Source organism: Aedes aegypti, chromosome 1, assembly GCF_002204515.2.
Source record: "Aedes aegypti strain LVP_AGWG chromosome 1, AaegL5.0 Primary Assembly, whole genome shotgun sequence".
NCBI lineage: Eukaryota > Metazoa > Arthropoda > Insecta > Diptera > Culicidae > Aedes > Aedes aegypti.
Window position 1 is genome coordinate 227,954,745 of NC_035107.1, and position 17,739 is coordinate 227,972,483.

At 38.6% G+C, this 17,739-nt stretch overlaps 1 protein-coding gene across 8 annotated transcripts in view; it reads left to right on the forward strand.

The window, feature by feature from the left end:
* The window catches only part of LOC5580170 (band 4.1-like protein 4), a 623,318-nt gene that overhangs the window by 195,324 nt on the left and 410,255 nt on the right, over positions 1–17,739 (forward strand). The gene's annotated exons all lie outside the window — the stretch shown is intronic.

Below are 17,739 nucleotides of genomic sequence, written 5' to 3' on the forward strand. Positions count from 1 at the left end.
AAGAGTCCAATAAGTAACTCAAGATAGAATATTCAAAAAAATCATCAAATATGTTCCATTTAATAAGATTTGATTTCAAATCAAGAGGTACATAGTTCACTCTGGCTGTACAAAAATTGAAGAAAATGGTTTTCAGTTCGGTATGGGTGAATGTGTTTCATGATTTCCAGGAACAAAGGGAAAAAAAAGGGTTCATATCATCGCCATACATGTTCGAATGCTTGTTACAAATGTTTATGCACTATGAATGGAAAAGATTTGTAATTTTCCATAGAACTGGCCACAATGTGGTGATATGAATTGGTACAAGCCAATTCGTATTCTAACGTATTCTACCGACTTTCTCTTGATGGATTATCTATTTCAACAGAAGAGTTATTGAACCAAGTCCCTCACGCATTCAAAGATTTGAAAAAGACAATAATGATGTAGTTAATGAATGTGATGATCGAAGAAAACTATGAATTTGATCTGCCAGAGCGCACCAAGTTACTCCCATTTAGCACACTTTGGCTGAACAAGTTCACGATTATTTATATGAAGTGCATACCAGGAATGGCATTTCATCATTCCCGTTATACATGAAACTGCTTGTGCTTTATTGTTCAAAAATAGTCATAAAAGCTGAAAGTTGATTGATTTTTTATGACTCCCTGTTAGGGAAAACGTAAAAATAAATATTAATCGGGGTTCGAACTCGTGTCCTTCGAGTGGAGATTAGGCGTGCTACCTCTCGGTCATTTTGAACTGTTGAATTGTGAGCGAATAACTCGAAACAAGCTGTGCGCGATCTGATCAAGGAGGCTTGATGATGAAAACAGGTGCAAACGTCTTTTTCTGAGCAGCTAAAGCGCACCAAGTGCTTCCAAATTATTCAGACAACATCAAATTTAAATGTCTTGTTATTTCATCACGGCTCCTGCATGGACCCATCGACATATTATGTATAGAGCAAAGGCAAGCGTTAAGTAAATGTTGATATCTTTTCTTCATACAAAAACACGATATTTATATAAATGGTACTTGGTGCGGTATGGCTGAACGAAATTGGTATGATATTAGATCAGCACCACCAAAACAATACTGTATTTTACAAAGCCGTTAACTTATATGACATACTAAAATTGGTGTTGGTGTTGTTACTGTATGTTGTCCGGAATGGCCACTTAGCAATATTTGAGGAAAAATTTAAAAAAATGCCGTCTTAAATCAGAATTGTAAATTACCTCCAATGACAAGCTATGGTTTATGGTTCGCTCTGGTTGGATAGAGTTTCAGTTTTACATATCCTGCTAGAGAAAAATTTTGAATTTACTCAACGAGGGATGGTTCATATTATTCGATATCTTAAATATAGATATGTTATGATAATCTGAATCCTCTTGTGTAAATAACTCATTTTTGAAAAAATTGGCGTTTGGTGCGGTTTAGCAGAACCCCGACCATGTATTAAGTATATGAGACGAAAAATTATCTCATATAATTGGGGATCGTTTAGAATCGAGAGTAACTTCTGATAAGGGCGTATGTATTTTTGGCACCACCATTTAAAAAAAATTGTACCTCGGAAACCGTTTGTTATAGAGAAATAGTGTCTGAGGAGGGATGGTAGACAATCAAATAGGCTTTGTAAAAAAAATATACACTGAAAAAAAAATACTTTAATTTTCATGAAAAATCGAAATTAAACCTTAAAACAAGAATTGCAAAAAATAGGTATCTTCGATTTTTTTCAAATTTTTTCTGTAAAATTTCAATGTAAAACCAAATGTTTTAAGCACAGTTTCAACATGGTGCAATTTAAAATAAAAAAGTTTTTATAAGAGCAACTTTTGGTGCATTTCTGAAAATTCAATTTCTGACCTTAGAAAAGACGTTTTGATGCTGTAATATGATTCTTCGCCCAAATACAATTCAAAATGCTAATAACAATAAGAGATTAACGTAACATTGTTGATGGAGCATCTGGAATAATGCAAGAAACGGGCGTATTTTCTTAAGTTTTATGATATTAATATAATTCAATCCCAAATATCTTAAAGCGGTTACTTATAAGAAGATCATTGATATTAGAATTTTGAATTGTTTTTGGATAAAAAATCATATTGCAGCATCAAAACGCCTTTTCTATAACCAGAAATTGAATTTTCAGAAATACACCAAAAGTTGCCCTTAAGAAAAACTTTTTTATTTTAAATTGCACCATGTTGAAACTGCCCTTAAAACATAGGATATTAATTTGGAAAGAGATAAACGTAACATTGTTGGTGGAGCATCTGGAGTAACTTATGAAATGGGCGTATTTTCTTAAGTTTTGTGATATTAATATAATTGAATCCTAAATATCTAGAAAACGGCTAGTTTAAGGAAGATCATTGTTATAAGCATTTTGAATTGTTTTTGGGTGAAAAATCATATTACAGCATCAAAACGTCTTTTCTAAGGCAAAGAAATTGAATTTCAGAAATGCATCAAAAAGTTGCTCTTAGAAAAACTTTTTTATTTTAGATTGCTCCATGTTGAAACTGTGCTTAAAACATCTGGTTTTACATTGAAATTTAACAGAAAAAATTTGAAAAAAAATCGAAGATACCTATTTTTTGCAATTTGTGTTTTAAGGTTTAATTTCGATTTTTTCAATGAAAATAAACGTTTTTTTCTTCAGTGTATATTTTCTAACAAAGCCTATTTGATTGTCTACCATCCCTCCTCAGACACTTTTTCTCTATAACAAACGGTTTCCGATGTACATTTTTTCTTTTAAATGGTGATGCTAAAAATACTTTCGCCCTTATCAGAAGTTACTCTTGATTTTTAAATGGTCTCTCCACCAGTGGAAAAAACTTATTCTATTATATCGAAACTATGTGCAAAATTCCATTTGAATCCAAGGTAGTCCGAGTTTCATCGTTTACCGATTTGGCGTGGAACCGCTCCTTATAAAAATTTTCAGACGAAGCATCGAAAAACTTCTTATTATTCTACAAAAGTGTCCTGAGCTTGAGCTTGAGCTTGAGCTTGCTTGAGCTTGATTGGCCGCCCGTGGATGCACTCCAGTATCGCCAGATCAGCTGCACCTTACACAAGGAACCAACCCGAATGACTGCTTGGGACTAACAGGCATCCTCAGTGTATAAGTGCTGGTGATCTTCTATTTTTAGGCAACAATGGCACCTGCCACGTCAGAATGCAGACCAATGAGGGAAGGGGGAGGAATTGATGATGCATTGAACTGACTCCCACGTAGAACCCGTATATTCCCACTGCATCCACGTCAGTTCATGCCGGGAGTGTATGGATTGGGGGAAGGGCATAGCAGAGTGGTTTGCTTTTGTGGTTAGCAGACTGCCTATGTATCAGGCGTAAGAAAGACGTGCGCGTGGAAGTAGGAAGCGTTTAGGGAAACGGTTTCTTGTCCGTCTCTGGTTCTAGCGTTTGCTATGAACGAATAGTTTGAGTGTGATATATTTAGAATGGAAGCCTCAAAGTACGAGGAAAGGGACGGGCTGGGATTGAACCCATGACCTTCTGCATATGAAGCAGAAGCGGTAGCCATCAGACCCAACCCCGTCCCAACTACAAAAGTGTCCTGAAGAAACTTGAAAAAGTTCCCAAGGGTGCTTGGCTTTTTGATGATAAATAGAAGAGATTTCCACAATTTTATATGATCTGAAGCAAGCAACGATTGTAATTTTTTTTTGATATTCTCAAAACCCCGAATTTCGATTTTTTATCTTCTATTCATTTTTAAATTAATCTTTTAGAGATAACTTTAAGTATCTCTCTTGCGTGTCTGCAATGGATAATAGTAATGATTGCTTCTCCTGCTGAATTCTGCTGAGAAGTATTTATAAATGCACCTGTCAAAATTGAAAAGACCGGTAAAACTTGACCAAACTGCACGTACATGCACCGGTCGTTGTATTTTTTTTTTAATCTATCCGTTCCGAATGTGATCAACAAAAACAAACAAATAGTAAATTGAGTAGTATGATTCTAAAGCAGAATAAATTAAACCTGAACTATTAAACTATAAACAATTCCCGAAGGAATTTCAATAGAATTCGCGGTGGAGTTTCAAAAAAAAAAAACCGGCAGAGCTCCAAAAATGTTTTCGGTGGGACTCCGGAGACTTTTCCGGCAGAACATGCGGAAGAATTTCTTAAGAAAAACCCCGGAAGAATTGCTATTGGAAATCCCCTTAAAATTCCTTGAGAAAATCCAGAGGAGTTTTGGGGGAAATCCCCGGAAGAATTCTTTGAAAAAATCTCCGGTGAATTTTTTGGAGCAAATCAGGGAGGGATCTGGAGAAATTCCTGGATGAAATTCTTGGAGGAATTTCCGGACAAATTCCCAAGAAGAATTTCTAGACGAAATCTCCGGAAGAATTCTTAGAGGAAATTCTAGGAGGAGTTTCGGGAGGAAATCCTCGGAGGTGCTTATTGGGGAAATCCCCGAAGTAATTTCTGAAGAATTCCAGGAAGAATTTTCTGACGAAATCCCTAGAGCAATAGCTGTTGTTAATCCACTGAGAAATTCCTGGAGATAATTCCCGAAGGAGTTCTTGGCGATATCGCCGAAGGAATCTTTGAGATCCCCAGAGAAATTCCTGGAGAATTTCAAGGAGAAATTTCTGGAGAAATTCTTGGTTTAAATCCTAAGAGAAAAGAGAAATTCCTGAAGGATTCTCCGCATAAATTCTCTGAAAAATCCTCGAAAAAATTTCTGGAGAACATCCTTGGTTCTTTGGGGATATCCCCGGAAGAATTCTTGGAATAAATCTTTGAAGAAATTCTTGGTGCAAAACCCAAGAGATATTTCTGGAAAAAAAATGTCAGATAAATTCTCTGAAAAAGTTTTCGAAGGAATTTCTGAAGAAAATCCTTGGAGAAACTTCTTAATAAATTTATAGACGAAATCCCCTGAGGATATCCCCGGAGGAGTGCTTGGAAAAATCTCCGCAGGAATTTCTGAAGAAAATCCCCGGAGCAATTCCAGGAGCAAATTTCCGGAAAAAAATCCCCTGAAACGAAACATCCGGAAAAAAATCTTGGTGCCAATCCTTGGAGAAATTTCTGTAAAAAATCCTTAAAGCAATTCCTGGAGAAAATCCCTGGTAAAATTTCTGGGCGATATTCATGGAGAAAATGTTTTGAAGGAAATACATACCCGAAGGGATTCGTGGAGCATATCCCTAAAGAAATTCCAGGAGCAACTCCCAGAAGTATTCCCACAGCAAATCCCAGGAATAATTCCTGAAAGAAATCCCCAGAGGAATTCCTGTTGGACACATCGGAGGAATTTCAGTAGAATACCTGGAAGATCTCCAGGAGATATCTGTAAGCGTACTTCGTCTTCGTTCTAGAATCCTCAAATATATTCGCGTAAAAAAAATCGTGGTGGAATCCTTGGATTTACCGAAGAAACACCCTGCTGAATCCTGGAGGTGTCCTGTATGAGTTCATGGAGGAGTGCCCGATGGAATAGCCGAATGAACTTCCAGAGGAATCGCGATAGAGTATTGTTCCTGTTTTAAATTTCCTCCAATGAGTAGGGACTAGAAATGGTAGCAGTTTCAACAAGAAAAATCCGAACTGGTAAACAATAATGTGCCAAATCATGGTGTAAATCCGACCAAAAATGAACCAGGCAGTTAGCATGTTCCAAAAAAATTGATCAGAAAACTGGAATAAAATAAAATTGGCACATTATTTGTAAAACCAGTGCCAGCTCCAATTTATTACACGATCCATAAATTTGCACCAAAGCAGTGATTTAGGCCACCGGCGAAGTTGCCCTTAGCTGAAGAGCAGGCAGTTGGTACGTATCAGCATACATAAAAAGAAGAACAATACTCTTTACAATAGCTCTCTTTAAACAAGGCATACAGATTTCGCAAAAAATTCGAGAACTCACAGCTGAAATAACTTCATAATAAACCAACTGATATATTTTTTTACAAAGCTGTTTTTTACAAAACTGCTTTATTAGATACAATTTTATTGGAGTTTGGTTTATGTCATATGGATCCAAATATGTTTCAAATAAACCTTAAATTCGCCTCGTTGTTGCGGAAGTGCTTGTGGATATACTTTTAATAGATTGTTTATAGTATCAGGATGTCGTGAGAGCAGATATTTAATATATTTAAAAAAAAGAGACTCCACAACAGCACCTTTTGTAATTTGAAAAATTAAAAAATTCTAAATACCTTTTGGAAGATTTAAATAAAGAATTATAAAAGTCATCATAAACATCAGCTTTCTCGCTGTGTGTTTTAGAAAATTTGCTTGAAGTATGTTCATAGCTAGCTTTGAACAAAAAACTTTGACGTACATTTAAAATAAATAATCATCGAGCAAAAACATTAAATCAAGCTTTATTAAAACACACGAACATGGGCCAGCAAAGTTTCCAGGAGATCAATATGGTCCTGAAGCCTTGCCCAAATTTCAGTTCCAAACGCTTAGGTTTAAACCAGAAACACATGTTTACTCAATTTTTAAAGTTTTTAGTTAGTTCAAGTCCATACAACATTTTTTACGGTTTTCGGGATTTTGTCACACCCCTTGGTTTAAACTCAAGTTTTGGGTGTATTTTGGTTTCCGTGTGTCTCTCAAAATGTCAGATTGGAACAACCCCAGTGTTAAAACTTAAAGCCCTGTGGCTTAGTGAACGTCAAAAATAATCAAGTGTCAAGGACGCATTTTTAAAATTGAAGTTTAAATATGACATAGCCGCTAGTTGACCGAAAAAAATGGTTAAAGTAGTTGCAAGAACATGCTTTTTCGTGTTAATAAATAAAAACAAGATAATATTGAAAATTTAAGGACCCTATTCATACTTACTCTACTAGAGTTTGTTTCCTTTGATACGCGTATTTCGACATTAACGGCAGTCTTGAGCAATGTATACTAGACTCGACTTCTTCAATACAAGAAAAACATCGAATGTGAATGATGTGATATTGAATAAGCTATGCATTTATTGAACGGTCGCCTTACATACCGAAAAACTGTGAAGTAGAGTGTCCATGGACAAGAAAATCCCGGGATTTGAAAAATTTTCCGTTTCCCGAGATTTTATTTCTGACATCCGGGAATCTCGGGATTCCCGAAATATACCGTTTTGTCTCAAATTCCGAACAGACTCATATTCCGAACTCTCCGTTTTTGTATGGCGATTCGGTTGAAATGTTTCGCTTAAATATGTCATCAAATAACCAGGAAATGGTAGTCGATTGCAATTCAGTTTTAACGTCTTTAAATGTATTTTATACCTCGGGAGTATTGATGATTCTTTAGTTCAAGACCAGTAAAACTAGCTTCAATAAATTTATTTGCGAAATTATTCATTTGAATACGCTTTATTCGTGCTGTTCGGAATATGAGACACAATAAACGCAGTGTTCGGCATTTGAATCAAAATGTTGTTCCATACTTTTACGTTAAAACAATACTAAACAAGTTCAAATAAACATTTTTATCAGCACACTACACAGCTTATAGTTAGGCTTTCCGAAGAAATTAAAACTTTTACAAATATCAGTTAATTTATGCCTGCCAGATGCATTTGAAGTCACTGCTGGCCTTAAGTGTTCGGAATATGAGTCAAAACGGTACGTAGAATTTGATGAAAGCCACTTAATTTCAATGAAAAACAATGACATATCTCCTCACTATCAACCTTATTTGTTACTAGCGGGCCCGGCCAACTTTGTCTTGCCATCAAGTAGGCTGTTGAAAGACGCTATGGATACTCCCATACAAACAGACAGATTAGTTTTCTCCGCGTTTTTTCAACAATTTGTGGAGACTTATCCTAAACTTTTTCTCATACAAACAACGTCGGGAACCCTTGACGAATGCAACAGTGAAAGAATCAGGAAAAATCCATTTGACTCGTTCTCAGCCATTTCGTGACATACAAACACCATTCCCATTTTTATTTATATTATGATAGATAGCAGAAAGGGGCCCAGATAGCCGTAGCGGTAAACGCGCAGCTATTCAGCATGACCATGCTGAGGGTGTGGGTTCGAATCCCGCTGGTCAAGGATCTTTTCGTAAAGGAAATATTTCTCGATTCCCAGGGCATAGAAGTATCTTCGTACTGCCACACCGATATACACATGCAAAAATGGTCAATCGGCAAAGAAAGCCTCTCAGTTAATAACTGTGGAAGTGCTCATAAAGAACACTAATCTGAGAAGCAGGCTCTGTCCTAGTTGGGGACGTAAATAACAGCCAGAAAGAAGAAGAAGATAGCAGAAAAGCGTAATGAAAAAGGGAATAAACGAATGATTTAAAGATCAATTTACCAAGTAAGAAAACATCAATTTACCAAGTAAGAACACATATTTTTATTTGTGTAGTCGTTTTATTGCTTTTCGTTTTAAACATTAGCCGTTTTTAATATACTATGCTGAGATAACAAATTCGAAAGTACACCTAAACTGCGCAATTCCAAGTCAGTACCATCTGTAAAAAGTAGGTATTGATATAAAATTGACTGAGAAATTTTCAATCCCGTTTTTCCATAAAATTGTTGCGGGGGCAGAAAGGGAAGGATACGTCACCAGGGTCTTCAGCAGCATCAACACGGTTCATGGCGTTTAGTGCAGCTTTAAACTGCAATTAGGGTTTTATAATTTCATTACACAACAAAATTTTAAACTAAAGTTCTTACACTTTCGGTGTTCCTTTACAGTTCAATCTGGCGTAGTGAGCGCAACAGACTACTCAACTCATTAATTCAATGGAACCATGTTCTAATCCACTATTTTGGATTAGATATACTGTGAACAAATAATCGTTAATTATTTTCATTTAAATATACACTTGTAAGGATATCACTCACGATTTGCATGGATTAGGTTATACACTTTAGGGAGAAATCGATTTTATAATTAATAATACGTTAGAAACCCTTATTATAACCGTTCTATACATTTTGGTGTCTATCTGGCTAATTTGCACGTTTTGCTATTGTCTCAGAGTTTATCTCCTTAGTCTGATCAATTGTCACTTTGCTTTTCGCAGTACAACAAGCGGCGGCAGTGTGCCCAGCGCCAACACAAATATTTATAAAATTACAGGACATTGGAACATGTTTAGATCTCAATGAGACTTTTATAATTTGCTTTTCACTCCGTTATCTTTCCAAAAAAATATAGAAATGACCAAATAACGATTCATTTTTGTGTTACACGATGCGAAAATCTGCAGTGAGACTGACACGCATTCACTTTTCATTATAGGACAATTCGACTTGGTGTTTTTTTTTTTTTTATCCTAATTTTACTGAACAAAAAGTGATTTCTCGTTAGTGTAGCTGAAAGTTCAATAGAAGATATAATGAAAAACTGAAATCAACTCAATTTTGACAAAATGCAGATGCGGCTGTAAACTTCAGTCAATAATTTTCAGTAATTAACTTTTAGCAATGATCTACAATACCTTAAATGATTTTAATCGTTTTTTTTTATTCAAATTTTTTTTATGACTTTTCAAATGTTTGAAGCAAATTGCTTTAAAATTATGACAAGTTTTCATTATACTCTCATTCATAATGTTATAGAGAATTTGGAATAATCCATAGTTAACCCGTAATTAGTCAAGCTAAAGTTTTGAATTTTTGTACAGTTGACTTCATCAGAATAAGAAAGTCTTATCTGAAATGTGATTTGCTAAAATTAACATATATTTTGAACAGTTACATTATCTGTTTATTTAAGTGAACGAAAATATGTGTTGTTATGATTGAAATGCTAGTTTTATTGAAAATTTGATAAATCCTGGGATCCCGGGATTTCCCGGGACAAGCATAGATTTTGTCCCGAATCCCGGGACGAGCAAAATGGCCGGGAAATGGACACTTTACTGTGAAGTTATAGTTTTGAGATAGACGGCGTGACAATTTTGAAGTAATCGGCGCGCCGAAAAAAGTTCGGCGGTGACGGCATGAAGAAAAAACGGTGGAGACGTGGCGCGGCTGCGCACACCTCTATCTTAGAGAAGACGTATTGACCGTAGCCTTTTTATTGCGTAGAAGCATACTAAATCTCTCCATTAACTTAAGCGGGTTTGTTTCTAATTACCTATCTATAATGTACCCCATCAATCCCAATTCCACATTGCTTCATTAGTCTGCTATTCATCACTCTCTTTTTTCTGTGAACCCCTAGTCAGTTCTGGAATGGCAGTCCACCAGGCGAGGTAACCTTTTTGCGGTTATATTCAAAGCTTTTTCGTCCCTTTCTCAATTCTTCAAAACTAATTTCTCCACATAACTCGTCTTATAGTTAATATGGTCGGTCACCGCATCCGGCATTATCTTCGCATCTGTCTCTCCTCTTAGTCGTACACGGATTCTGACACTACTTCATCACCGGGAACGGTTTCCCATCATAAGCACCTTATACAACAGGAACACAGATTCATACGCACATCGGCTCCGAAGAACAAGAAGACATCTCGTTGCGTTCTTGTTCTACGGTCGGTCGGTCGGTTGGGTGACTCGTGTCAACCGTGTCCGCGAATGCTCCCGTAATCGTCCGGCAGGAACAAGTGCTTCTCTCGCTGTTGCTGAAATCTGCGCGAAAACCGGTCCCGCTTCGTCATCGCTCGTCACGCTTCGGTAGAGTCCACCACAAATCACAGCAGCAGCAGCAGCGGACTGACTTTTGCGTTCTCCGACCATTACATAATTTTTCGGGGTGGAGGAAAGGCGTAATTAACTCGGCTCGGACCCTCGCAAGGCGAAGAAAAATGAGGTAATCAGGGAGTTCTGATTAGACCGCACGCTGCTGACCGGTCTTCTTCGGTTGAATGAGCCGAGCGCCCTGTGTACGGACGATGCCACGGCTATTTAGCGTTCTTGTTCTAGCACGCCGTTTTTCCGTTGTTTCGGCTGCCACCGCTTCTGGGGTAGGCCTTTGGCAAAGGTGGCCAGATTGAATTTTGCGTCATCATTTTGTCATCACTATTTTCTCTATTTTGAATGGAAGATCGAGATCAGGGCTATCGGGAAACCGTAAGGACTGGTCACTCTGTACTGCGCACCGAGCAGCGATTGTCTCTACTAGCTAGACCCTCGGGGTCTGGGACAATGACCCCCCTTTGGGCACTAGGCAGCGACGCGACGGTTTTGTGACGGCGAAGCGCGGTGAAGCGAAAGCGAAGACGATGGCCAATAATGGCAATGACGGCGGCGATGAACATGTGAGCCAAAGCCAACTTACCGACCGACCAAGATATCGCTGGATTGGGTGAGGAAGGGGAGCCAACGCGTGATAAGTGGAATTAATTAGTTCGATTCGCGGTTACCGTTAACTGGGCCGGCTCTCGTCTTCGCATATTTAGTGAGCCGTTCGCATGGGGAAAAGGAGGGATGTAAAACGCAAACGGGAAGACGGGGTAATATGCACCTTTTGTGGTTTCGCATTTTGCCCTACGTCATTCACCCCCAAGGTTGCCACATCGTTTTCAAATTTTTGAATATGTTTTATATGGAAATTGAGAGTTTTTCATGAATGTTGTTAAAATTGATGGATATATTAAGCTGCCGCATTTTACACCCAGTTCCCCTAGCTAGTTGGTATCTAGATGCGATGTGGACGATTGCATTCTGCTTTTGATTTCAGATGTTTGCAACTAACCGGTGCGCAAAGGCTGTTAACTGCTCTGGGAAACGGATTGCTCACGGAGAGAATGTGGAAATATTGCGGTATCTAACGGCAGGTTTGAAGGACTGAAGAAAGGGAAAATGGTTTGGCGCTTGATAACGCAAACAGGTTGAGATAGAGGAGCGAAGATTTTCCCGCGGTAGAAACCACACACTTTGCGGTGCTCTGCATGTAGTTGGACGAAGTACTGTCCATATTAGATCGGACGTATTTAATCGCAAGTGAAAGATTCAATGTTGAACTGATCGCGTGGATGGTTAACAACTATGATTTACGTGTTTATATCCAACGCACTTTTGCGGCACGTTATCAAGGTTGAAGATAGTGAAAGCCATTGCCGTTCAATGGAAAGATTCGAAAAATATCAATCGAACAGTTTATTCCGAAGCAATCCAAAGAACAATTACTTGTTTTGCTTTTTTTTATACGACAATATTGCAGGAGTTAGGAGCTGTCAATCATTTTTCTAAGAAGAAGCGTTGAAAAGCTTCCACAGTAGCTTGCTTGAGAAGCTTCCACAGAAGCTAACGAAGCTTCCAAAAGAAGCATAAATAGCTTTTCTGAAAACATTAAAAAGCTTCCCAGAGAAGTTTGAAGTGCACCCCAAAGAGGCTTGTAGAGCTGCCCAGAGAAGCTTGAAGAGGTTTTCAAAGAAGTTTGAAGATCTTTCAAAGAAGCTTGGACAGCTTTCTAGAAAAGGTTGACAAGCTAATAAGAGTAGCTTGAAGACTTTCCCAGAGAAACTTGAGGATCTTCAAAGAAGAGCTTGAAAAGCTTCCCAGAGAAGTCGGAAAAGCGAAGGTTCCAAAAAAAAAGCTTAACAAGCTTCCCAGAGCTGCTTGAACAACTTCTTAGAGATGATTGAAGAACATCCCGAAGAAAATTGAAGAGCTTGCCAGACAAACTTAAAACCCTCCCCAGAAAAGCTTGAAGAACTTCCCAGAGAAAATTGAAGAGATTCGCAGAGAAGCTTAAAGAGGTTCTTAGTGAAGCTTGAAGAGCTTCCCAGACAAGCTTGAAGAATTTCCCAGAAAAGCTTGAAGTGCTTCCTAGAGAACCTTGAAAAGCTTCCCAAAGTAGTTTAAACAGATTTACAGAGCAGTTTAAGAACTTCCCAGAGAAGCAAAAAGAGCTTTCCAGAAAACTTGAACTTTACAGAGAAGCTTGAAAAGCTTAACGGAGAAACTTTAAGAGCTTCCCGAAGTAGCTTGAAGTTCTTCCTGGAGAAGCTTGAAGAGCTTCCCAGAGATGCTTGAAGAGCTTCCCAAAGCAGCTTGAAAGCTTCTCAAAGCAGCTTGAAAGCTTCCCAGGGAAGCATGAAAGCTTCCCATATAAGTTTGAAATGCTTCTCAGAGATGCTTGAAGAGCTTCCTAGAAAAGCTTGAAGAGCTTCCAGAGAAGCTTAAAAAGTCATCCAGATAAGCTTGTAGTGCTTTCCAGAGAATCTTGAAGAGCTTTAAAAGAAGCTTGAAGATCTTTCCAGATAATCTTTGAAAAACTTCCCATAGAAGCTTGAAGAGCTTCTCAAAGAAGCTTAAGAAGCTCCTCAGAGACGCTTGGTGAGCTTCCCAGATAAGCATGAAGAACTTCTAAGAGAGAATTTAAGAGCATCCCAGGGAAGTTTAAAGAGCTTCCCAGAGAAGCTTGAAGAGTTTCCCAAAGAAATTTGAAGAGCTTTCCAGAGAAGCTTGGACAGCTTTCTAGAAAAGGTTGACAAGCTAATAAGAGTAGTTTGAAGACTTTCCCAGAGAAGCTTGAGGATCTTCAAAGAAAAGCTTGAAAAGCTTCCCAGAGAAGTCGGAAAAGCTTCCCTGAGAAGCTGGAAAAGCTTTCCAGAGAAGCTGGAAAAGATTCCCAGAGAAACTGGAAAAGCTTTACAGGAAGCTGGAAAAAATCACAGAGAAGCTGGAAGAGCTTCCCAGAAAAGCTAGAAAAGCTTTCCAGAGAAGCTGCAAAAGCTTCCCAGAGAAGCTGGAAAAGCTTCCCAGAGAAGCTGGAAAAGTTTCCCAGAGAAGCCGGAAAAGCTTCCCAAAGAAGCTGGAAAAGCATTCCAAAGAAGCTGGAAAAACTTCCCAGAGAAGCTGGAAAAGCTTCCTAGAGAAGCTGGAAAAGCTTCCCAAAGAAGCTGGTAAATCTTTCCAAAGAAGCTGGAACAGCTTCCCAAAGAAGCTTGAAATGCTTTCCAAAGAAGCTGGAAAAGCTTTCCGAAGAAACTGGAAAAGCTTCCCAGAGAAACTTGAAAAGCTTCCAGAGAAGCTGAAAAAGCTTCCCAAAGAAAATGGTAAATCTTTCCAAAGAAGCTGGAAAAGCTTCCCAGAGAAACTAGAAAAGCTTCCCAAAATAGCTGGAAAAGCTCTCCAAAGAAGCGGAAAAAGCTTCCCAAGGAAACTGGAAAAGCTTCCCAAAGAAGCTGGTAAAGCTTCCCAAAGAAGCTGGTAAAAGCTTCCCAAAGAAGCTGGAAAAGCTTCCCAAAGAAGCTGGAAAAGCTTCCCAAAGAGCTGGTAAAGCTTTTTCTAGCTTTTCTGGGAAGCTCTTCCAGCTTCTCTGTGATTTTTTTTCCAGCTTCCTGTAAAGCTTTTCCAGTTTCTCTGGGAATCTTTTCCAGCTTCCCAAAGAAGCTGGAGAAGATTCCCAAAGAAGCTGGAAAAACTTCCCAGAGAAGCTAGAAACGCTTCCCAGAGAAGCTGGCAAATCTTTCCAAAGAGACTGGAGAAGTTGGAAAAGTTTCCCAGAGAAGATTGAAAAGATTCTCAGAGATGCTGGAAAAGCTTCCCAGAGAAGATTGAAAAGATTCTCAAAGATGCTGGAAAAGCATCCCAGAGAAGCTGGAAAAGCTTCCTAGAGAAGCTGGAAAAGCTTCCCAAAGAAGCTGAATTTCTTTCCAAAAGAAGCTGGAAAAGCTTCCCAGAGAAGCTTGAAAAGCTTCCCAAAGAAGCTTGAAAAGCTTCCCAGAGAAGCTTGAAAAGCTTCCCAGAGAGGCTTGAAAAGCTTCCCAAAGAAACTGGAAAAGCATCCCAGAGAAGCTTGAAAAGCTTCCCAAAGAAGCTTGAAAAGCTTCCCAGAGAAGCTTGAAAAGCTTCCCAGAGAGGCTTGAAAAGCTTCCCAGAGAAGCTGGAAAAGCTACCCAGAGAAGCTGGAAAAGCTTCCCAGAGTTGCTGGAAAAGCTTCCCAGAGTAGCTGGAAAAGCTTCCCAGAGAAGCTTGAAGAGCTTTCCAAAGAAGTTTGAAGAGCTTCCCAGAGAAGCTTTAAGAGCTTTCCAGAGGAGCTTGAAGAGTTTTACTGACCAGCTTGTCGAGCTTCCAAGAGAAACTTAAGCAGCTTCCCAGTGAAGCTTGAAGAGCTTCCCGGAGAACGTTAAGGAGCTACATTGGGAAGCAGAAGCTTGAAGAATTTCATCGAGAAGCTTGAAAAGGCTTCCCAGAGAAACTTCATGAGCTTTCCAGAGAAGCTGGAAAAGCTTCCCAGAGAAGAATAAGGAGCTCCTTAGGGAAACTTGAAGAGCTTTTCAAAGAAGTTTGTAAAGCTTTCCAGAGAAGCTTGAAGAGCTTTCCAGAGGAACTTTAAGAACTTCACTGACCAGCTTGACGAGCTTCCGAGAGAAGCTTAAGGAGCTTACCAGAGAAGCCCAAGGAGCTTCCCAGCGAAGGTTAAGAAGCTTCACAAAGAAGATTTAAGAGCTACATTGGGAAACAGAAGCTTGAAGAATTTCGTCTAGAAGCTTGAAGAGCTTCCAGAGAAGCGTGATAGGCTTCCCAGAAAAGCTTCAGGAGCTTTCCAGAAAAGCTTTGGAGCTTCCCAGAGAAGCTTTAGGAACTACTTTGGAAAGCTTGAAGAGTTTCCCAGAGAAGCTTGAAGAACTACCCAGAGAAGCTTCCGTAACCGGCTTGAAGAGTTTCCAAGATAATCTTTAGGTGCTTTCCAGTGAAGCTTAAGGAGCTTCCCTGAGAAGCATGAAGAGCTTCGCAGAGAATCTTGATAATCTTCCCAGAGAAGCTTGTAAAGCTTACCAGAGAAGATTGAAGGGCTTCCCAGATAAGCTTAAGAAGCTTCCTACAGAAGCTTGAAGAGTTTCTAAGAGAAGCTTAAGGAGCTTTCCAGTGAAGCTTAAGGAGCTTCCCAGAAAAGCTTAAGGAGCTTCTTTGGGAAGCTTGAAAATTTCCCAGAGAAGCTTGAAGAAATTTTCAAAGAAGTATGATGACTTTCCAAGAGAAGCTTGAAAAGCTTCCCAGAGAAGCTTAAAGTGCTTCCTAGAGAAGCTTAAGAAGGTTCTTCGAAAAGCTTGATGATCTTTCAAGAAAAACTTGAAGAGCTTCCCAGAGAAGCTTGAAGAGATTTCCAGAGAAGCTTGCAGAGCTTTCCAGAGAACTTTGAAGAGCTTCCCAAAGAAGCTTAAGGAGCTTCCCAGAGAAGCTTTGAAGCTTCTCAGAGAAGCTTAATAAGCTCCTTTGAGGAGCTTGAAGAGCTTCCCGCAATAACTTGATAAACTTCTCAGAGATAATTGAAAAGCATCCCGGAAAAGATAGTAGAGTTTCCCATTGAAGCTTTAAAGAGCTCTTAAGATTTGAAAAGCTTCCAAAAAATTATGAATAGCTTCAAACATAAGTTTGAATAGCTTCCCAGAGAAGCTTGAAGGGCTTTCCAGAGAAGCTTAAATAATTTCCCAAAGAAGTTTGAAGAGTTTCTCTGAGAAACTTGAAGAGCTTTTCAGAGAAGTTTGAAGATCTTTTCAGGGTAGCTTAAAGATGACCACTATTGTAGAGAAGTTTTAAGATAGCTCAAATGATGCTTGAAGAGCTTCCTAGAGAAGCTTGAAGGTCTTTCCCGAGAAGCTTAAAGAGCTTCCCATAGAAGCTTAGAAAGCTTCTCTGAAAACCTTGAAGGAAAACCTCCATGCATAATTGACATATCTCTATAGACCTACGACTTTTCCCGAGACTTTTTACCAAAATATCTGAAAATTCACCGAGCATTCAGAAATAATTTTCCTGAGAGATAATCAATTCACCTTTATTATTTACAAGATTATAAATCTTACACTAGTAGATGATCTCTCTTTCACAGAAGGTAGGACAGTTTTTATCTGGAAAATGATCAGTTTTCACCTGGTAGGCGACAAAGATGACCAATCTTCCTATGGAAGATGACCAATCTTTCTATGGGAGATGACAAATTTCCAATGAAAGATGGCAAATCTTCCAATTGAAGATGAATAATCTTAGTATGAAAGATGACAAATCTTCCTATGTAATCTTCCCATGAAAGCTGACCAATCTTCATCACATGGAAGATAACCAATCTTTCTATGGGAGTTAACAAATCTTTCTATGGAAGATGCCCAATCTCTCTATGGAAGATGATTAATCTTCGTATGGAAGATGACCAATCTTCCTATGGAAAATGACCAATCTTCCTATGGAAAATAAGCAACCTTCCTATGGAAGATGATCAATCTTTCTATAAAAGATGAGCAATCTTTCTAAGGAAGATGATCAATGATGCCCAGTATTCATTTGGAAGGTGACCCAGAGATGCTTGAAGAGCTTTCTAGAAATCCATGAAAAGCTTCCCACAGAAACTTTAAGAGCTTCCTAGAAAAGCTTGAAGAGCTTCCAAGAGATAAGTCATCTCAGCTTGAAGAGCTTCACAAAAATCCTCTTTATCCATTGAGAAGGAAAACCTCCATGCAACCTATATTGAAGTTTTACTACGGCTTTTCAAACACTTTTACCAGAAACATCTAGAAATTCTACTAACATTCAAAAATATATTTTCTGAAAGATATTCAATTCACCTTTTTGATCCACTAGATTATATGTCTTATTATTGTAGATGATCTATTTTGCACAGAAGGTAGGACAGTCTTCATCTGCAAGATGATGAGGCTTCCTCCTATCTTAAGGAAGATGATTGATCTTCCTTTGAATAATGATCAATCTTCCTATGGAAGATGACCAATCTTCCTATGGAAGATGACCAATCTTCCTATGGAAGATTACCAATCTTCGTTGGGAAGATGACAAATCTCCCTATGGAAAATTACCAATCCTAATTGG